At 41.6% G+C, this 23,554-nt stretch overlaps 1 protein-coding gene and 1 long non-coding RNA gene across 3 annotated transcripts in view; one reads left to right on the top strand and one right to left on the bottom strand.

The window, feature by feature from the left end:
• The window catches only part of LOC126518382 (KICSTOR complex protein SZT2-like), a 256,520-nt gene that overhangs the window by 176,169 nt on the left and 56,797 nt on the right, over positions 1-23,554 (bottom strand). The gene's annotated exons all lie outside the window — the stretch shown is intronic.
• LOC140214239 (uncharacterized) lies at positions 1,527-22,159 on the top strand. Its single transcript, XR_011891188.1, has 2 exons — positions 1,527-11,090; positions 20,225-22,159. It is a non-coding gene; the product is annotated as an uncharacterized lncRNA (long non-coding RNA).

Below are 23,554 nucleotides of genomic sequence, written 5' to 3'. Positions count from 1 at the left end.
CAAATTTGTAGCACTTTCTGGAAGACACATGGGCACCAGTGATTACTCTGGAAACTTCAATGACTTGTGTATAAAAGCCGACACGCTTAACCGGCAAGTCAGATTTCGCAGACTGCCGACTGTATTTGCGCTATCGTTATGCTTTGAGTGTAACTTGCTTTTGTGGGCACAGGTTCACCCAATAAAATATTAGTTAAGTTATTCACACCTTTGCTACTGTGTTTTCACCGTCACTACTATGTGACAATATAGTCATAATCATAAATCTCAGTAGTCATACACAGTCATAAGGCATTTCATACATGCCCCCATATGACCTCATGTAAACCTATAGAGTGCATCATGTCCCGCATTACAGACAGATGAACAGTTTCTGAAGGAAGCAGCCTTAGAACGCTTAGGCATTAAAAAGTTAACAAGCAACATGGCCAGGCAATTTCATGATTAGTAGAATGCTAAATCGAATTCACAAGACCCGAAATAAAACAATTTAAAGAGGCATTAACAAGAACACCTGGGAGTAAGTTCCACTAGCTTACATACCTAGGAAAAAATGAAAATCTGAAAGGATCACTATAATATCTATATTTTGTAACATGCTTCCTGTGCTTGGTTCTTGTGTTTCTAGAGCTCGGAGGTATGAGATACTTTAGTGAGTCAATATGAAAGTCATTATTTTATAGAACTATAAACCTCAGATGTAGAAACTTTGCTTTAGTGCAAATTGTTGATATGCTGGTTCTGTTCGTAGGTTCCGAGAGTGAACTGTGACGACTATACTGTTGTGTGTGAGAGAACCAGCAAATAATAGCATATTCCAGGACAGAATGTACCAGTGTTGTGCATGCTAGCAGTTTGGTATCAGAAGAGGCAGAGCTCAGAGAACATTTTAGTAAATAGAGTGCTGACAAGGCGTTATTTTGATGTGAATTACATGCTTACCCCATCAAAAGTCAGATTAAATAATAACACCAAGGTACTTGTAGTCCTCAACCCTGCATATTTTTCTGAGCCAAATTTTATAGGGGGAGATGAGTTGTTCTTTTTTTTTAATAACTGTCATGCACAAAGTCTTCTTGAGGTTGAGTTTCATCTGCCATTTACAGCACCACTCCACAACCTTCTAATAGCATATGTAAGTGAGACATGGTCATTATAGATATTAATATCCTTATAAATTATGCTGTCACCTGCAAACATATGAACTGTAGCATTAATGTCATTAGCTAAATCATTATTATAGAGAAGAAAAAGGACTGGTGCCAGGACTGTGCCCTGGGGCACTCCCAATAACACCTCAACGAGAGCGGATGACTCAACCTCTAACTGGACAAACTGCTAGCACTCAGCAAGCTAATCTGTTAATGTATCAGTTATCTCACTGGATCCAAAAAAATTACAGATCTTGTAGTGGAGTTTCTGGTGTGATACAGGATCAAAAGCCTTTGATAGACCAAAAAAATTTATTGATCTGTTGGCATTTGTCCACTGCAAATGAAAGATTGTGTATTGTTAATAGTGGCTGATTTATTGTAGGTAGACCTTTCCTGAACCCATCTTGGTTCTGGTTTAGTAAGTTATTATCTTCAACAAATGTTATAATGTGTTTTAATATTCTATGTTCCAGCATTTTCGAGGGAGTACAAGTAAGCTATATGGGCCAATAATTACGCAGTTGCGTAACATCTCCGAATTTAAGAGCAGGTATAACCTTTGCAATTTTCCACTGTCTAGGCACTGTACCGGTGCCCATTATTAATATTTTTTTTAAGGAGCACCAAGTAAATAGCCATCCACTGTGCATGCCATTTGTAAAATGTATTGGGAATTCTAACAGGCTCTGTAAACTTTTTGTATCAAGGTGAAGCAAAAGAGATAGGATGCCAGCCTCTTAAAAGATTATGTCACCTAATCGAGGAGTGCTGTGCAAGTTCTGGCATGCAGTAGCAGGCAAAACTTGATAGTCTACAGCAAAAACTGATTTAAACTATTCATTAAACTTGTTTGCTTCTTTTCTGACTTCGTCAGGGGGGAAATTTTGTATTCCTTAGAATTTACACATCATCAGAATTTGTGAGGTGGGGTCTTAATAAAACTCTAATTTTATATTTAGGCAGTTACATTCGGCTTTCTGAAGCGTCGATTTCAGGGTACAGGATAGCTCCCAGATTCTATGAGAGTAGAGGGCCGATGGACAGTTCATATTAAGTTTTCTGAACCTAGAAATTTTCCATTTTAAGAGTATGATCTTCTGCAAGCCCGTGGATTAGATTTGTTTGTTGTTTTAGTTTCGGCAGGCATATAAGCCAATATGCAGCATCAACAACTGTCATAAACTGCAACCAAACGTTGTCTACAGAGACTACACAGTCAGCAGAGGCTAAAGGAAAAGCTGAAAACGACTGATCTAGCTAATCAGGTTATCCAGCTGATATCTGATAAATGATCTAGCCAATAGGTTATTGCCTCACATTCTGCCCTATATTTAGGCAGTACTTTCAGTCTGTGAAATCCATGGTATATTTTTGCCTTTGCTAAGAAGGGCAAGGCAGATGAGCACATATGTGAACTTGATTTGGTGCATTTTCATGTTGACAGGTTTGACTCTCATGCTTGCCCTTTCACTGATTTCATGTTTTACATGTAATTGAAGAACATGTTACACTTTCTTGTACTCATTTTTGCTGTATCCCTACTTTAGGTTTCCGTTTCATTTTTATTTTTCAAACTATTCGTATTACATAAGTGGATCATCCCCAAGGCCTTCAGCTGTTCATGAATAAACGAATGAAAGAATAAACTTATGATGTGCGAGGAAGCATTGCAGTTGCGAATAGTCATTAATTGAGTGCTAACGACTGACAGATGGCTATCCACTCCACCAACAAATTCTGGCCACCAAGGACAACAAAGATTTGATCATCATTGCTTTTATGAGTGTTACATAAATGAAAGGGTAACCACACCTGAAGTTGTAGCTGTTTTCTGTGGCTGTCCAATGTTGCTGCTTTGGACACAGTTACTCAACCAGCCCAGCCTTCCTGCAGAGCACTGTCAGCGTTGTCTTACTGTTGCTGCTGCGTGACTCGTTGCTTGGAAATCATACACGGGCAGTGTTGAAGGAGCAGATATGATGCTCTCTGATGACAGTCTTGTACGAGGGGTGCACAACAGCCTCCGGTGCGCACCTGACCACTTCCACGCACCTCTACCTCACTTGGTAACATGAACAAACACCACCTCCGAGTCCAATGCTTACGCTGACGTCGTACAGCGACAAAAGCAGGCTTCTTAACCAATTGCAATTGGCAAATCAGAGGTGGTCGGTGCTCAAGGCATGTTCGGTTAGTACTAGGAATACTGAAACTAGCGCGAGTTTCACGATGTTCATGCCTAAAATATGCCACAAAATATGCTGGTGCTCCACAGTTTTGTCTCTCAGTGTGCAAGGAAAGCTTCCTGAAAAAATAAGTCAAATGACAATGCATTTTTTTTTTCCTGCAGATTTGTGAACGTAGATCCCAGAGGTGTTGCTAATCTTGGATACGAGATTTGTTACTGTACAAAGTTTCATTGCAGTACTCACTTGTTCCAAAAAATTCATTAAGAAATCATTTAGTACGTTTAGTAGTTCATAATTGACTATCACAATTTACAATGCCTGCCTGCATAAAAAGTGTGCCACAAGAAAGTTCGCTTTTTATTCTCTGCAGACCCAGGAGAAACCTATGGATGCAATAGCTTTTATAGTCAGCTCTTGTTAACAACATACAAACATGAAAAACCCATAGTTTGACCAGATGGCATGGGTACACATGCACAGAAGCATCCCCATTTACGTGGGCAAATTAATTCATTCCCAAGATGGTTCATGCAAAAAGCTATTTTGTTTATCTAAACACACGGATAGACCTGCCAATCACTACAGTCGAAGCCAAAAATTACTATACGTTTGACGTAAGACACTGAAAACTGATTGGTTACTGAAGATGCCGGCTGTTTATTAATAAAGATTTTCATAAGACTTCGTTCTGTATGGACACTATAAACAGGCGTGTACAAAGTTTATTCATAAAGTATTCATGTAACGGTAACCAAAATTTCGATTGCCTTTGCAAAGTGGCTCTTTAAATTGCTGTTGTTGCTGCGCAGGCAAGTCCGTATGCATGACAAGCCAGAAAAAGCAAGCTGTGCTAAATCTGTGAGCAACTGTACTTGTGTTCTTTCAGAATAAGGTTTGCCCTTACATAGACACAAAATTAAACATTGTAAAATAATTGCTGTCAATATGACAATAGTAAACAAGCTCTAAAAAAAGAAGACAGGCATTTTACGATAAAATTGTAGTAACTGACAGGCATTCATTGGTAAAGCTAACCAACATAGTAGTTCGTTGTGCTGATCCTTCACCCTGGATAATGGTGCAACTCATAGCACTGCAAATGCACTTTGCAGGCATTTTTATTCATTTGTGGTGCCACAATGGTCTCGCACAATGTAATACAATTTTTCTTAAACACCGATGGCTAGAAGAACATCATTATATTATATATATGGTGCTACACAGATCCAACTTCATGTTAGACCTTCCTTTTTTTTCTTTTTTTGATTATCTGTTCTGGTTCGATTCGGAAAAGAATAAAGGCTGATGAGAATGGACATAAGGTCTCAGGAGGCTACTGCTGCTGCACCAATTTTAATTATTACTTAGCCATCCCTGAAACAATGCGTACACATCTTCATTCTCATATATATATATTTGCAAGCTCATTCCTTTTCCAAGCCACCCTTTCTTGAAAGTGCAGTGTTTCTTTGTACTGGTTTTTCATTGAACCGAATTCGACATTTTGCTTCAACCTAGAGTGGCCTGCATTGCAGGTCGGGGAAGAGAACAAGTGGGCAAAGAAATAGAGAGATGTTGATGGCTTTGCCTCGAACATATGCCGGTCCAAAAGCTCTCCGTCGCATGCCTTCCTTTGAGTAGCTATGCCAACCATAGTTATCGGAAAGCAAACACCACTGAGCGACGGAAACAACAACGCACACTCCGCCAGGAAGGGGTCGGGAGGGGGTAGTGGAGGGCAGATTAGGCCTGACCTTAGTGTTGAAGTGCACCTCCGGGGCAAAGTGTAGGGGAAGGAAATGGCGAGAAAAAAAAAAAAAGAAAGAGGAACACACTAAGAGTTCTTTCTTTGGCATTTTTCCAGCAATAGCAAGATTCTGGCTGCTTGTGACAATTAGTTCCGGTTATCTCCAAGTATCTTTTTACTGTTTGCCCTTAGTGCTTGATAAGAATAATTAGCACAGCACCTGTTTCTGGCTCTTCCTTCTCATTTCGTTCTTTGCTATGTTTGAGATGCAAGGCCCGAGAGAAGAAACTGGAGGAACGTGCTGTCAGATACTGCCTTTCTTTTTGTGAAGCAAGACATGTAGAAAAAAAATCTAAGGTGTTACTTGACCATGTGAAGAGATCCGAAAGAAAGAAAAGAAATCCAAGCTCTTTCTGTATTCAAATTCAGCATATTTATTGACATAATAGAACAAAGCTGTCTGGGCGACAAAAAGTTATGAGTCTGCAAGAAGGAGGGTAGTGGGAGGGGTGCATTAAACATTTTCCAACACAGTTATACCTCCTGTTCTTGTCAATGTTGGGCAACAAATGTAACATTAAATAGATAACATTAAAATTTACCTCTATATCTGTTCTGCTTCCTTATAGATGTTCAAATAAAGCTCATACTAAGTCCACATGACCTAGTGGCTGACCACAGGACTTCAATGCTAAACTCCAGGTGTTGCCATGCCGCAACTTCATTTATACAGAAAATTAAAACCATGCTATTCAATCTGACTCTTTCCTCTTTTCTCTGGGAAACACACACAAGATCAAAATACTTAAAGAGGCAAGCAAACAGAGGCAGAATAGGATAGGTTCAACGCAAGTTTATTGAAAAAAAAAAAGCAACAGAAGTACTTTTCTCGAGCTGTTATTTCAACTTTTCAGAGCCACATATGCTGAAAGGCTGTTTTACATAAGCGTGGTTATGCAGTTGATTCGAGTCCAGGTTCAGTGAGTGAATAGCTGCTGGAGAGGAATGCTTTTGCTGATGCACTGAAATACACAGGTGAATGATTTATGGAATACAACCTGCCAAACCGAAGCTGGAGCTATGAAACAATGTACTAGTGGTGAGCTCTGCATCAATTTTGATCATTTGTATGCTTCAACAAGATACTAAAGAGCAACACTAGTTTAGTAATGTGAAGTATCTTCAAGGATTGGTTTTCATTTATTCAGTGCAGAAAGGTGATCACCGGTGGATAAACTGAAGAAAGTAGCTTCCTTTTTTTTTTATGTTTGACTGGTGCATTAGTGTGGCACAAATTTCAATGTATTTTTTTCATGTTTGGGCAGGTTTTGCTGAGGGAAAAAGTTCTTGACGTTCACTATGTTGACAATTTGGTCCCTTTGGTGTAGAATGTAATCACTACTTATTGAAAAACGAATAATTAAACATGTTTCTCGAACTCAAAAAGTGCAATTTACAAATTTCTCTTAATTAACGTTGTCATTTAGTGTCCTGTTTAGAAGAACAGGTAATGAATCACATAATTTTCAACACTGCTGCATTGGCTTGTTTTTCAAAAATCTGCCTTCAGCAAGATGTCCCTGTAACTCTGCTGCTGTGCTGTGTCGAAAGCTTTAGCTGAGTGCTCAAAGTCTGAATTTTGTTACTGCAGTAAAATGCACAAGGACATAATTATCATTATCAGTATTTGCTGATGTCGGGGACCATGTTCCAATGCAAAAGAAAACTCACCAGTGTGCTTCTGGAGGTGAACCGTAACTTGCAAGTGACAAATCAAGGAACCAATGAAAAAACTGTTTGGTAGAAAGCCCGTCTGAACAGTCCCCAACTTTTGACTATCAAACTAATAGCATGCAGGAATTTCAAGCTATTCCACAATATTAAGAGGTACTGAATAGGCTCACTATGTACACAGAGGCAGCATTCACTAATGTTGCAGACTGCCTAGTTGATGTAGTCTGGCCCTCTCCTCAGAATTGCTCCAACTTTCTGCAGAGTAGCCACTTGAAAGATTTTGCCGAAGTTTTGTGAAACAAGCTAAACAAAAAATTTGTGAGTTCTTGGATAAACTTGTGGGAATAGAAATTAGCTGAAAGAAACTTTACAAGGATGATGTTCATTTAAAATATTTATGTTCAGAAGTTAAAAATTATATTATGGGGTTTTACATGCCAAAACCACTTTCCGATTATGAGGCACGCCCTAGTGGACGACTCCGGAAATTTCGACCACCTGGGGTTCTTTAACGTGCACTTAAATATAAGGACACGGGTGTTTTTGCATTTCACCCCCATCGAAATGCAGCCGTCGTGGCCGGGATTTGATCCCGCAACCTCGTGCTCAGCAGCCCAATGCCATAGCCACTGAGCAACCGTGGCGGGTTCAGAAGTTCAAAGAAGACAAGGACAGTAAGGACCAGCACTACACAAGTACTAACCTTACACCATGTCAACTAGGCAAAAAATAAAACGCAACTTCCTATCAAAGCACAGCTGCCTGTCGGCATCACTCCCATTGTTCCCATCGCTGTCAACATACTTGAATCTGCCTGCTTACATCTTGGTAAAACCATAACTTCCCATTAAATACAGGACATTCACAGACATACGCTCATCCCAAACAAAAACATAAACATAACACAAGACAGTAAGCAAGCACAAAAACCCACACATCGTCGTCCCAGTGACTGGATCAATCGGTGAGAGTCGGTGAGCGGAGAGAAGTTGGAGGAGTTGAATCTCACTTTAGTGATTCAAAGAGAGGAGACCCCTCCTCCACTTACCCCCGAAATCACCCCCGGCTGGAATGTTGAGGGGTCATCATGGCACGCTTTGCACAATGTGCACAGAGACGAGAAACAAGTGCACGCCTGCATCACAACAGACAAAAGACAATGCCCTACAGACGCGGGCAATTCGCGCCGGCCACCACCACCTCTGCACAAGACCAACAGAACTGTGACAATGATTCCAACAGACGGCAACAAACAAGGAACAGTACATTGCCAAGCAACAATTGCCACCTTTTCCAAACTGGGTGCAACACGTATTGACGAAAGACGATGTCCTGGACTAGTGAGAGTTCGCAAACAATGGAGGCTCCAACGAGTGCACACAGATACCCACACATTCCACTTGCGACTAAAAACATTAGTAGACAGTTTCGTGGCTTGGACTGCAGCACTAGCATGCTCAATGAATCAAGAGAGAACAGTACTTCTCTTCCTATTGCCCCATGCTGAGGAATAAGCTAACTTCTTACTAAGGAAGTTGCAGCTCAATGTGGAGCAATATCAGCAGATGGAAACACCCTACAAGTGAAACGCAGCTGTGAAAGTTAGATATCATACCACCAGACTTGCTTCTTTTTGAATGCTACCTCAACCCAGCCTCTAGCAAGTTTTCTCAGGCACATGCTATATTCCAAACGAGACCCAATTACACCTGCATCATACAATGAGGCCAGCATTATTATTTGACCTGCTGAAATGACTGCCTTCTGACTAGCTCTTACTTGTGCACAATGGTTACACCCAAGCCACAATATCCTGAATCTGTATAATCAAAAGCACCACTTGACTTTTCAACTTAGTCTTAATGCAGAGATCTCAGGATGAATACAACTTGCTGGAGTTTTTAACGCAATGTTCAAGATTAAAGCTACGGAAATGTGTCCCTTGGAAGAATATCAGCAAGCAAATGAACTGGGATGGTGCACAAGATAATTTAACTAAAACCTACACTGCTTTGCATTGATCAACAACAAAGAAATTTGCTCCCAACTGCTAAGGTTTCTCACAGCAAAGCCACTGAAATCACTTAATAGCAACACGCACTGACTTCCCTTTGAAGTGAATGCTGAACTGGAGTCGAGTGTTATGGATGTCTGTCTCCTTTCATACCACTGGTAGTATATATAAAGCCAGGAAAAGTGATTTACTACGAGGTATCAATACAACAGCTTGGATTCATAAGCTTCATTACACTACGAATGACTTGGTGCAAAAAGCTATGAGCTTCACATTAGCTGGCCATGATGAAGCTTTTGAAATTGATTTCAGATACAAAATGGGGAAGCATTCAACTATCAACTGCATACTAACTGCCGGGAGAAGACATCCGAAACAAGACAGGAAAGCGACAGGACAAACAGAATGCATACAAGCACAGCAAGCAGTGAAAGCAACACGTATGACGGCGTGTTGCTCGAACCTCACGTGAGCTGGAAGAGTTAGATCTGGCACCAGCGAAAGTCCTCACGTGTCAGGATCCCACTTCCAACTCAGGTGGGACAGCAGAAGGAGGGAAGGCTGTGGCACGCTGGCCGGCACAGCGAACGGAAGCACAAGAAGCGAGTCTCGAGCAGAGCATCAGACAAACGAGCAGACGACCTCCTGTGATCGTGCACAATGAGGCAGTGTCTGCTGCGGACAAGGCGAAAGGCGTGGCAGGGACGCAACCTGGGGCGCCGACGGCGATGGCTCAAGTGATCCGACGACATCACGACGAGGGTCCGGAACGACATTCTAGAGCACACCGAGAAAGAGGCTGAACGTTCCAGATGTCCTCCCATTTAAGTAATCAGCACTGTCGCCAACTGGAGTGAATGCACAATGGCGACCACTTCAAGAGGGAGGGGTGGAGAGAAGGTTGAGACGAAGCAAGCGAAGAGAGTGAGCCACAGAAGACGGGTACAGGAGGGCGTCGAGCGAAAGAGTCGCCAGAGCACTAGAGCACCTAAGATAATGTGGCCAGCGCCTTGCCGCCTCTTCAAAGGGGCTTGTCGGCACGGCACCACAAAGGTATGCCTAATGGCCGGTCATTGGGAAGGGAAGCGCTCGTGCAACACGCACTGCTCGCAGCTTTTCAAGAAGCGAGAAAGGATGAAAACTCCAGGGACTCACCACTATGCAAGGCCCAATGCCCTTGAGGAATGCAGGAATTGAAACACATATTAAATCCCCAGATTGTAAGGAGCTCAACAGAACAATATCAAATAGTAGCTACTATAGCTAGCAATTCTTGATCACAAGTAATCGACAAGAAAACCCACAGCACTTCTGGCAAAAAAGCTTCCATTAATGTGGAAATGCTTGGAATAGACCAAACTCAGTTCAACAGTTTTTTTTTTTTTTTACTTTCCTACCACGAGGTGCTAAGTGCCTGCCCTGATTAAAGCATAGTCAGACAAGGTGCACTAAGCACACAATTACAGTGCAGGGAGCAATACAGACAACCACAGAAACAACAGCAACGCATATTTTCAATGCACAAAGACATCTGACATGTCTCCCAGGTCATGCAAAAAAAATATCTACCTTTGCAAGCCATCAAGGCCTTGGCAATGAGGCAAGAGGATAAGGAAATTCAATGAGGTTACCTTGAAGAAGTACCGCTGGGCAGATTAGAAAGAAACAAGATAACTACAAGAATACCAGAGACAGTAAAGTGGTTGCTTCCTCAAGAACAGGTCGAGAGGTTGCTGCTCCGATTCCTTGATCCTTCTTTCTTTTTGCACACCAAGTAGTAGCAAAAAAATAGAAAATGAAAGAGAATCAGCGCTCTCATGAGGCGGATAGCATCCACTCGACGCAAACATCACTGCAGTCTTTCTTGAATGGCAACGACAGAAGCGGCACCGGAGCACCAATGTTGAGCACAGGCAGAGGACAAGAAGACAATGAAAGAGGAGTGGAAAGGCAAGCGAGATACTGCCAGCTTGCTGGAGACGACGAGGGCGACCGACACCACTCTTTTCCCTCCTCCTCATCTCGTCTACCCCGATTCGAAGCCACCCACGATGTAGAGAGAAAGAGAATGGGAGAGGGGAGATGACCGCCACTTGCAGGAGCTGCTGTCATCTCGAGTGCCTCCTCCGAGAAGGAAGCAACGCCAAAGGAGCAGAGGTCACTTCAAGAGACTGCCAGCGCACATTCTTTCGAGAGACAGTGGGAAAGCGCCGCCGCCGCCGATGCCGCCAGCAGACCCAAGAAGAAGCAAGGTACAGGTGACGGCAAACAGCCCACGAGGCAGGCTGCTGATAACACAATTTGTTCAGCTTCGGGCCCCTCTTGAGAAGCACTGATAAGATAAGGCAAAGAGGGCTCCTGCCCTCACTCCCCGCCCTGCACAAGCCACCATGTGGCGAGGAACGATCCATCTCGGAGCGGAAATGACTGCTCAGAGCAGACGCAAGAGTTTTGCAGGAGTTTGGATATGCGTAAAGAAACCAGGACGTTGCGGGGCATACGATTCTTTTGTGTAAAGAAAACAACTATGGCTATTGCTTTCCATGATGAGTATTCGTACAGCAATAAAACGAGGACCTTTTCCCTTTTGGCTGCAAGAATGCCAAACCAGATGATGGGATGTAAATCACAGAGTGGTCAGGATAAGGGAATTGGCCAGAACTGAGGGAGTTGAGCAGTTGCAACATGGTATGTCGCAAAGTTCACAATTAAAAGATATGTAATGAAGACAGCTTATGCAGCTGTAGTGCTTTTCACCCTCGGCAACCAAAGGTATAAGTGAATAAAAAGCATAATACTTTTTGTGAGCAAGCTACTGCTGGGTCTGGCAGGTCCATATGATAGCAAGACTTAACTTACATGCTGTTTTATGTATAAAAACATTACAATTATGTAAACTTTACAGATAAAAAATATAATAAACGAAAAGAACCTTCAGTTGGCATTACAGTGACAATTATTTTTGCCTAAGAGGGTGTCTTCACGACATCATCATGCTGTCAGGCATGCTTCCACTTCCTTATCTGTTCACTGCAAAAATAAACTATCAGATTTCATTTAAGATATTGTAATACTTCCCTTCCTTTCTTAAATATATTTTCTATCAGCATTCCCCCCCCCCCCCTCTCTGTAAAAAAATAATAATAACAGTGCTTATACGTTGATCGCTATTTGTTCCTTCTACTTCATACTTGTAACTTCTGCATAAGAATAGAATGGAGTGGTTGCACTTATTATGTTTTTTGGTTTAAACAAGATTATATTTAAATCAGACGTGAAGTAGCTACTACGTAAGCAAAGAATATATCCATGAAGCTTTCGAAAGATGGTAATTCGGCGGGAGATACATCAAACCTGTATTGGTAGAAAGCAGAACAATATTGGATGTTAAGCAAACAAAGACTGTATTAACTTAATACAACAGTAAATCTACAATGTAGAGGCCCAAGCAAATGGGCTGATGATGCAGTGAAGGACTAGCCAGACTAGGTAGAGGAAGTGCCATAAGCAAACTTACTAAACAAGAATGAGCTGAAACAACACTTATCAGCAAAGATTTTTTATACAACTTTTTATCAAACAATAAGACTGAAATGCAGCTGTTAGCAATTGTGTGGCAAATCCTCATCGTACAATAATGATCATATGTTGTAGAGCCTACTTATTCAATTTGTCATACTTCATTTTCTTTAAACAAGTACTGACACTTATTTTCAAAATTACAGGAACCATACAAATGCTTCTTGGACGTAAAAGAACCACATTAGGAGTGTGTGAAGGTTGGGAAACACATAATTTAATTTCATCATCAACATTATTTTGGCATCATTATATAAAGTATAATTTGCTGACATCATGCATAATATGGCACTGTTCATAAAAAAATAATCAAAAGTGCTATGCATATGGAGATTTCCGGTAAGTTTTCTAATGTTTATAAGGGTTTCGACTTTCATTTAACAAAAAAAGTTGAGTAAGATGTGTCATGTGATGATTTTTACTTGCTCTGCACGTGTTGTCATGGATGCTTCTGTGTTAAGATGTTATCTGTGCACAAGAAGATTTGTGCCAGTCAATTAAACCTACAGTTGGTAATCAGCCCTCACACGTGTTTCCTTTCTCAATTAGTGGTTCTTATGCTGCTTCAAGAGTAAACATCAACCAACTTGTCCAAATTGCCACCTTAGCGCTATGCCGTAAACATATGCTGCCGACATCTGCACCATGGTAATTGTCTCAGCTAAAAAGTATGTGTAATGCTCCAAAGGTAAGAGAAAAGTGCTGTGCAACTAGGAGATAAACGCTGCTCCACGTCAGCGATGAGCAAGATCCTGCCACGCAACAATCACTGCTGACATCACTTATTTCACTGTTGAACGAGAACAGGCAAACAAACAGCCCCTCAAGTGGATGGACAAAACCGCAGCCCTTGATCTCTATCGGATACACACGTCCCAGCTGTTTGCTCAACGAGACTTTGTTCTGTGGCAAGTGCATGAAACAATACAACATGGCAACTGATATGCTGATCACGAGGATGCAATGCAATATAGTCCTGCTACTACCTGATAGACTAGATGTTGTGCAATATTAATTCAGCAAAAACCCAAGAGAAGACAACTGATGGAAGACCACCAGCAGCAGAATGCTTAGATAAGCCAAGCGTAGTGCAATAATTAGCCTGAAGCACGTGATTCCTGTTCAGCTATCAGTATCAGTGAAGCATGAATGAGGAGAATGACGTGTTGCAAGAAACAGCGACTAAAACTGAGTCAATGAAACATCATCAGTGAATGCAAATTCTGATACAGCAGCCCATGTCAATGAACTGTGGGTTCACAAGCTGGCGAACACTATACAGGTTCCTCAACTACAGGTACTGATGACCGCTGCTGCACGACTTAGTTTTAATGTCCAGACAGTGGGCTTAGTTTTACAACCTTACCTGCATGAAATTGTAAAAGCAATTTTTTTTAAATCTGGGGTTTTATGTGCCAAAAACAAATCTGATTATGAGGCATGCCATAGTGGACGAGTCCGGAATAATTTTGACCCCCTGGGGTTCTTTAACGTGCTCTCAAAACACGGTACACGGGTGTTTTAGCATTTCGCCCCCATCAAAATGCGGTCGTCTAGGCCAGGATTTGATCCCGTGACTTCATTGCGAAAGCAACTCTAGAGTTTCTTGAAGCTATCATAATATCATCATAAGGTATGGACGATTTCATGTAGCAAGAACACTCATTTCATGTCTTTTCTTCCTTGCGCATCCCAAGAATGGAACTACCTCCCTGCTGATATTGTTGCAATAAACGATAACCAAGCCTTTAACCAAGCATTAGCTAAGATTGCCTAAATTGCTCTTATTTATACTATCCACTGCTTACTACTTTGTCACTGTTTTGCATTTGCTCTAAGTTTATATCCTCCGTTACCAGTAATATTAACGTTGTGTTAGCAGCTAGGTTCTTTGTATGTAAGCAACCTGAATGTTTCATTGTTTCTCATTCATTGTTCATAACCATGCTCCTCTGTAATGCCTCTGGCCCTGAGGCTATAGCAAATAAAAAATTAATTCATGCCATCAAGATTACACTCTTAATGCTTGTCCAGACTACGAAACACTCACTGTACTCAGCTCTGTCGCCTGAAGTAGAATATGGTAATGCTTACTGGCACACAAACACAGTGGCACCAAACAAGCCTTGTGCCTGTGCATGACGCAGCACGTCTGCCACTCCCTCGGAACTGTGGCTGATGCAAAATTTGGCCTTTCTCTGTGGGACCTCACGTTTAGCACACTGAGTGCACTGACTAGACAGAGTGGTGAAGACAACATCCCAAAGCAATGCACAAGCTATGAAAGGTGCTGTTTATGAAACGTGGTGCACGATTGTTACTGACTACAACGAAGCACTAAGTTCTGGCTTTTTATCAGTCTGAATCAAAATTAAACTAAATAGGGGAACATTGTGAAACAGCACAGGGGGTTATGAGCCATAGTGGAAGGTTTCAGATTAATTTCTTTCAAATTCATTTCCTCTGTTGTTTAACATGCACCTAAATCTAAGTACATGAGCTTTTCTTTGCATTTTAGCGCCATTAAATTGCAACTGCCATGGTAGGGAATCGAACCCGGGAACCTTGTTCTCAGCAACAAAAGGCCATAAGGTAACTGAACCACTGCAGCAGGTCATTGCTCAATTCGACAAATTTAAATTTCAGCCTGCACAGTCGACTTAATTTCAGTCAGAGGGGCAGAGCTTGTCAAAGATGTGGAACTCAGACACGCAAATTGTATAGTTAACAAATATAAAGTTTGCAAACCGTTGGCGCAACATTATATTTTCCCAATCAGTTAGGTCAGTTCGGCACATCACTGAATCAACAGAAACTCCACCGTGAAAGCCACGAGAACAGATGAAACAGTAGTGCTAGCGACGATTTAACATGAGATGATGTGAAGCCTGTTTGTTCCATCTCATCAAACCGAAGCTCCTTGCTAAAATACCCAATATAACCGACAGCTATCATTTCTAGAATCTGCAGGCCACCAAGAGAAGAAAAAGGATGTCAGCAATGGGAATCAATTATTGCACACAACCTTCTACGCACACAGCCTCCATAATAATTTGAACAGGCCTAAAGTGCCTTTTTGCTTCTCCTGCAAAGGGTGCTGGAGATTTCTGGTTTGGCCAAACTCGAATGTGCCAGATTTAATATTGTGTTCCTTCCAAAGATTTCAATGTACCCTGCTTACAGACCTAGTTTTATGGAAGTTAAACCACTAGATATGCATCTTCAGTGTTTGAGTTACGTTAGGAGGAAACTGCACAACACTGCTGTACAGCAGGCATAACACGAGATAATGCTATCAGCGCTCACCTCCTCCCCCCCTCCCCCTTCCCTCACATTTTCCTGAACCAGAATAGATTAAAAGAAAAAAAAAAGAAAGATACTAAAATATACAGACAGCTGAGTCATGCCAACAGATATCGCCCCTTGACGCCAGACCATCAATTCTTCCCCTACATTTCACAGTGACCTGCTATCATTGCCTCGCCAGGTGCCCATCCTGCCTGCTCCCTCTCCATGCATTGAGAGCCCTTTCAGCCCGCCTTGCCTCACGACTTTTGAGAGCCTCGCTGTCTAGAGTCAAGTTAAACAAAGAAACGCAATACAGTGCTTCTCTCTCGGCCCACCACAGTGCAAGTGGGCAGTTCAAGTTCACCAACGAGGTGAAAGAAGTAAACCCTTTAAATGAGTACTGGCACATATTTTCGAAGTTGAAATTCTACTGCACACTTCTAGCACATAAAAGGATTATGCGTAGCAAGAAGGAAGGTTGGGAAACACGAGGTGCTTTAATTTGGTCTCAAAATGGCAGACATCATCAACATTATCATGACACCATTACACAGCAAAATTTGCTCACATGTAGCAGTAAGGATTGGCATAATGAGAATATAAAACGAGAAGACTGTGCACATTTCTCCTAGCAGCATTTGTGTGTGGCAGCTATCCTGATCACAGGAACAAAGCAAGCTAATCCTATCATAGCGTAACGACGCATCCACCCCCTAGGTACCTAAACTGGTTCGTATAAAGAAGCGTTATAGTAAATTATTTAGGGCATTCAGATGCCTCTCTTCCCACACCTCTGTCTGTATGTGCTGGGTGTCCAAGAAGGGTGCCCTGAAACTGCATTAAGGCCAACTGATACGCAAATGCAGGACAATAGCCCCTTGGCTACAAGGTGAATGTCAATGCAAAAGCTGCTGCTCCCCCCGTATCTCATTCTTTCTTTCTTTCTTTTTCCTCCCAGCCCACGCGTTACGAAGTCACGAGGGGAGAACAATAAGTCTGCATCCTATCTCCGAACTTTCACCTTGAGCTGGCGATCTCTTATGCTTGCCCTCCTGTCCGCTTGCTCAGAGGTCTCCATAGCTGCCCTACGCGCTGATAGCCAGGCATGATTCTCAGTAGTGACTATAGTACCCCAGTCCAGGCACGGTTCTTGGTGCTGACATGGGTTCCAATTATGGTATTGACATTGCAGTCTCCCCACGTGAGACAAAAGCAGCCCACTTTCTGTTTAAAGAGGTGTTCATTAGGTTTTGTAAGCACCTACACTCCTTTCAATGCATGTTAGGGTGTAAGTTCAAATTGAAACAGCCAGTGAAATTTTGATCTCTCTGCTATTAATGGGCCTAATTCACTGCAACTGCAGGGAGATATGTGTCTCTCACTTTCTAAAGCAAGAAGTGATGCCTGAAAGGGTTAAGCAATATTGGCAGTCTAAAAAAAAAACAGCTCCTAAGAGTCAATGGCAAAACGAGCAAAGCATAGAAGACAGGTGCACAGAACGAAATGCATCAAAGTAAACATTCGGCAGATATCTGCCTGGTTGGGGACAATTGAATTAAAGAAAAGGAAAACTCCAACCACCGGGTAACACAAATTGTTCGTCAAGAACAGATCCCGCTGTTTGTTCTCGAGGTCTACAAAAAGTGTCTGTACGCCTGTCAAAGTGCCAAAAACACATTTATGCACTGCTACGCCTCATTCCACCTCACTCCTGAAGAAGGAGCCAGTCGGGCTCAGGAACATCGGGTTTCTAAAGAAAAAGAAAGACATGCATGGTGCCGTTCCCCGTGTCCCCGTCTTCCACATTGTGCTCATTTACCCATGAATTACCACCTTGCCCAAGCCTCTATCCAAAGAGCCATTACAATTTCACTTCTTTTCACCAAACCAACAAAATTCATACAAATCAAATAAGTGGTTGCCTATTGAAAGAATTTCTACGTGGTGATGCATTCACGTCAAGAAACAGCACGAAAGAACACTGGTGATTATTGATATTTGGCGAAATGCACTGGCGCTCTTCTGAGCGTGTGAGTTCTGAATCTCCCAGTATTCTGTTGTCTCCCACACAATGCTGTCAACTAGCTGTTTCATGGAAGAGTGCCGGCTAAATGAGGAACTGTGCCGTCAGGTGTAAAAAGCATTGTCCTGTTTTCAAAGACTTGGCTAGCATAGTAAAATGTATCAAGGACAGCTTGAAAGGACATAACAAAAGTGCACTTTTTTTAAAGCTCACCCCGAACACACCCCTTTTATGGGGATGCATGCGCACTTTATTAATGATGGCGTACCTTTAGACTCGGCACACAAGCAGCAGCAGTAAACTAAGAACAGGAGAAGCTGACAAGCAAGACATAGTTCTTAAATCCCAGTGACATTTTCAGCAACTCTGCTGCTGCCAATGTCGCCTGTTTCTGAAACTTGTCTGTTTAAACTGGCTCAAAGCAAGCACTCCTCTTGCGTCTTCTCAGAATATGAAGACTTCAAAGCCTGACGACGAGGGAAACTTTTTCGTGTACTGAATTTATTTTTCGTAAATATTGACGCAACATTAGTAAAATCATAAACATTACAAAAAAATTAAGAAGAGTTGGCAGATATGCAATGTTTTCAAAATTATTATTCAAGGAATTTGAGGTACGTACATGCGCACGTGTCCCATCTGCTTCTCGTCCCATTGTCAGCACTGCCTGAATACGTACGCCTCAGGTGTTACCAAGAAATCTGTCTTGCATCACCAAATAGAGAAGCAGTTCATGAGTACTATGCAATTCAATTGCGTCAGTGCTTGTCATTCGGTCCCTTAATGCTGTATGCGGTGCTGCATGCCTAAATTGAGAATGCAGCATCCCTATATGACTTCATCTGTGTTGCCTTTTGCAACGGTAAGTTTTAACTATGGCCACCTATAAACTCGCCCAGCTTGCTGTTTGGTACTGCCATTGTTCTCCTGAGTACTGGAGAATGAAAAGAGCTCCCATGCTCCTCCTCAAGCACTTTGGAGCAGCAGGACCATGGCAACACTACACCACGGTGTAGTACACGGTGATTTAAAAACTTCTGCCTAGAACTGTATAGCCACCCCCACCACACCAAAGTAGCGCAAAGAAGTGTCGACATGATGCACTTTTTCGCAGTTTCTACACATTGCTTGGATCTGTTTACCGAGTGTGTTTTGCATGTCTGCACACATGTGCATGCATGTGTGTGCACACAGCTGTTCCTCAGTCACCTGCTATGGCGGCTTGGTAGCTATAATGTCTTGCTGCTAAGCACAAAGTCACCCGTTCAGTTCTTAACTGCGGTGCTTGCACTCATATGGGAGCCAAATGCTAAAGCATTCATGCGCCACACACTGAGTGCATACTGAATAAACCCAGTTGATCAGAATTAACCCGGTGCCCTCCCCTATGGCATCTCTCATAGACTCTGTGTGTTGTTGAGACATTAAATACAAGTCAAGTCAAGTCAGGTCAGGTCGGGTCAGGTCAAGTCGGGTCAGGTCAGGTCAGGTCAGTCAATTAATCAATAAATCAAATCAGCTTTTTGGTTTCTACCTGCTACAGTGGCCCCGTTGTTCTGCTGCTGAACGCAAGGTCAGGGGTTCGACTCCAACAAGAATTGCAATAGCACTTGTGCACTCTCAACAGCACAATGCAGAATCCCAGTTTATCTAGACTAACCTGAAGCCATCCATAGTGGAATTTAAAGGCCACATGTAGCTTTGGCATGCAAAATACTATCAATCATTATCAGCACTTGTGAGTTTTTAACAAGTGGAACAATCTAACCAATGATCAAATTCTTCAGTCAAGTGTTGACTTGTTTTGAAACTAATGTCATGAAATTGTGTTTCTTTTTATTATTTTCATTTTTCTTGCTTTTCGTTCTTTCTTTTCTTTTTCGTTTTACTTGTTGGAACAGTGTTCTGCTGCTTTATATGCTGCAATTTGCGTATGTATTTGTACAATATTGAAAATTTGGTAATCAGTTTTGTTTTGTAACCCACCTTGCCAAAATCCCCAGTAGGCATTGCTGAATCAATAACTTAGCAAGCTTACTACGTGCAGGCCTGCAGCCCAAGACACCACAACTGATATCAGCAGTACACCGTGACACTGCGCAGATAAACTAAAGCTGAAGTGACAGCATTTTTAAGTCTTTCTGCGGTGTTAAAGTTTTTTCAATGCTTGTGTACCTGTCACCAAAACATTTACGTGATACGCTGCATGACAAAACTGTGTTTGTCATATGTATGGCATTTCTATTTGTCAATAATATTTGTACGTTAAATAGAAGGCATAATTGATGATCCTGTGCAATAAAACAACTATAAAACTCCTCTATTCTATTAGAGAACTTCTGAAGTTACTGTTCCTGATATCACTATTGTTTGTATTGCATCAGCAATCACAAGGCATTGGTACATTCATGTAGATGCAGTAGTTAACAAGTTAACAAATTCAAAATGACCCATGTTTCAGCTTTTTTTTTTTCTTAATCCTCGCTTAATTTTCAGTGCACGACCGATGCATCACACCAACGCACGCCGCATCTTGAGGACCACTTCAACCCTCCCACGAGGCAGTTCAGGTGCAAAGGTACCGGAATCTCAAAAGGATCTCTGCTGAAAAGTGTGTGACGTCCGAGCGATCGGACTAGCAAGCACGCCATTTCCTTGGCGCGGTCCACCCGGAGCCGCATCGTGAGAGAACAATTCCAAGATAAGGCGCCGCTCCCAAGTGCACAATCTATCGGCAACCGTGGCACAAGTGTTTTCCCAGAACAACTTGAGTGATGTTGCGCACGAAGCCCGGGTCTCGATAAACGGGGCATGCTAAGGCTATCAGCTCGGCCAAGCGGCTCAGAGCACGTGGTCAAGAAACGCAAAAGAGGCAAGATCCAAGTGGAGCATGAGGAACAAGAAACACCGCCAATGCTGTTCGACATCCTGAATATCAGGTGTACTTTATACAAGCGTGCAGCTTGAGTCTTTCAACACTGTTATCGCAATGGTTTAACACACAGTCTAAAACACCATTTAAAAAAAAAAACAACGCAAATTAAGCGGCTTAACGGCCAAAACTTAAAAATGAGAGATAAGAAGTTAAGCCAAATATGTGCAGTAGCGAACTCTTGGAGATACCAAGGGCAAGGACTGATTACACTTACCAAACTTGGGGTGTGAATTACAGTCTTGCCAAAGAAAAATGTACATTATCTACTATTTGCCGTTGTTTCTTTCTTTCGTTTCCACACGCACAAAAAAAGTAATAAATGTGTATTTTGTAGCCATGTATTTGCTGAATTGTACAGTGCAGAATATATTAGTTGATACATTTGTGTTTACTTCTGCAATGTTGACTGTATGTGCAATGTGCAATGAGAATTAGACTGAGCTATATTTATTTTTTCTCTCTCTTTCATTTCCAATGTTCTATATGGGCTTCTAATTATTGTTGATTTTGGGAGGTTGTCCTTGACTCTAATTTAAAGCACATTACCCATATCTCACATCTAAAGTAAAAGATTACATATGGCATCCGGATTCTTATAAAAGCATGTCCATACTTTAGTCCACTAACCTTGCTTTCTCTTTATCATGTGTTCAATCACAGTCACTTCACCTACTTCATTGCATCTTGGGCAACACATATAGCTGTAATTTTGCTCTTTTACATTACATTCAGCAACAGGCCATCCATATCATTGGTTTCCACTCACCCCAATGTAGTGCATCTGCTCTTTTGCAAGAGCATCACATTCTCACAATTCATAAGCTACTTAAATTAAACATGGCAATCACAATAAAACTCAATTTGCAACAGCTAATAACTTCTTATGCCTAAAATTAGAACTAATTATGGTAAATTCACTTCCGTGTTCACAGCAATGTCCTCCTGGAACTGTATTTCAACTGGCATAAAGCTGTCTCCTAGTATAGGCAGTTTTAAAAAGCATTTATTCTTATATTTACTCAACTTGTGACTGTGGTGATGCAATCTAGAATGCTTTGCTTGCTTTACTTAGGTGGTGTCAAACATAATATCTGTGTAATGTTTCACCATATCTCAGTTCACTTGTTTTCTTGTATTAGTACTTGTTACAACTCTGCCTCTTTGCTACATTTCACTTAACCTGATTTGTTTCATTCTAAATTAGTACATGTTGACACTTCTACCTCTTTGCTGCATTTGAATTAACCTGATTTGTTCTTTTTAACTTGCATAAGAGGTAATTCTGTATCCTATTATATCATGCTTTAGTTCTTTTGCTGTCTTGTGTATTTACTTGTTGACATATTTTTGCTGAATTTGCTTTAACCTAATTTGTTTTTTGTTTTTAATTAGAACAGGAGGTCCCGTTACAGCCCTGAGCTTTGGGATCTCCTTCTGTATGTTTGTTGCTGTGCTTTGTTTCCTTGAGTGAATGAATAAAATTCTTCTTCTATGTATGTTACTTGTCTTTTTATTTGTACTGTGCTTCATTCCTTGAATATGTAACACTTCACCTTCTGCTCCGCTACTGCCTGTTATGAAGAGCCGCAGACCACATCAAGCTAAGCAAAGGCTTTTTGTCCGCAGTTCTCAACATTATGGTGTCGAAATAAAGTGAACTGAATTAACCCTTTGAGGATTGATTTTTTTTCGCCATATGCGACCGCCCAGGGTAGATTTTTCTTTATTGCAAATTTCAATTCTTCTTAGGGACTTATTTCAAAACAAAATTTACTGTAATTTTTCTAGGGTGACCGTAAAGTGAGAAAAAAATATTTTGTATTGGTATATATGTACTCTTCATTCATGAATAACAACAATAAAAAAGGAAATAAACGTATAAGAATTAAAAATTTGATGCATTGTTATACACATAGTTTGAGGCTTTGAAAATGTGCACATGAGAATATTTCGCAAGACTCAAATGTTCCTGCTCTTACACTAATATGTATATCCATAGTGTAATCGAACTGCGTAGGTACACTCGCTCAAGAAAACTGTGGTTGTGTGCCCATCAAAAAAGCAAAATGTGCGACAAACTTCCACTAATCTTCATCTTATCGCCAACCAGAGGCAATTAGTTTTCGCGAGTCTCCAAAAAGAAAGCAACGGAAAGCATACATGGCGGCATCCTTCCTATACGCACCCCAGTGAGATTGGTCGCCCTTTGAGCGATTAGTAATGAGATAGCCATCAGTTTTGCAAGCACAAGAAGCCGAAACCGCTCGTGGAACAAGACCCAAACTGCCGCCTGCCCAAACGCGCACCAATGCGCGAGCGGTAGTATATAGATGCACGGGAGCAAACTACCTCTAAAACAAACCATGCAACGAAAACCGAGAGAGGGAGGAGCACGAAAAAAATTCCCTTTATTCCCACATAGTGGCAGCACATGACAGAAAAGAAAAAGTTAGGAAATTGGTGCGCTTTTTAAACATACAGACGGCACCGTAAATATACGGCATCAACCATTTTGCACTTGTTCGCGGCGCCATATATTTAAGTCATTGACCCTGAAAGTGTTAAAGTGCATTACTACATGATTTAGAAAAAATCTGCAGTTTCAACCGAAATATGAAAGTGTGACACTAATGAGTACGCTTATATGCGTCTTTGTATACTGCCTCAATCTGAATCGGTCCCATCAAACAATCAAGGCTGCATAAAATCAAGGCCATAACTTCAGTCATACTGAACTCACTTTTCCCAAACAAAACTGGCAGGTCACTGATACACTTGCCACAATTATGACGTCTCAATTTCAGTGACTGTTGCAAACCCGCTGCTCAAAAAAAAAAAAAAACCAAAGGCCAAAATAAAAGAAGTTGCCAGAGCACATGCTCTACCAGGGG

This window comes from Dermacentor andersoni, chromosome 11, assembly GCF_023375885.2.
Source record: "Dermacentor andersoni chromosome 11, qqDerAnde1_hic_scaffold, whole genome shotgun sequence".
Taxonomy (NCBI): domain Eukaryota; kingdom Metazoa; phylum Arthropoda; class Arachnida; order Ixodida; family Ixodidae; genus Dermacentor; species Dermacentor andersoni.
The sequence above is the reverse complement of the archived record's forward strand: the minus strand, read 5'-3'. Positions and strand labels throughout refer to the sequence as shown.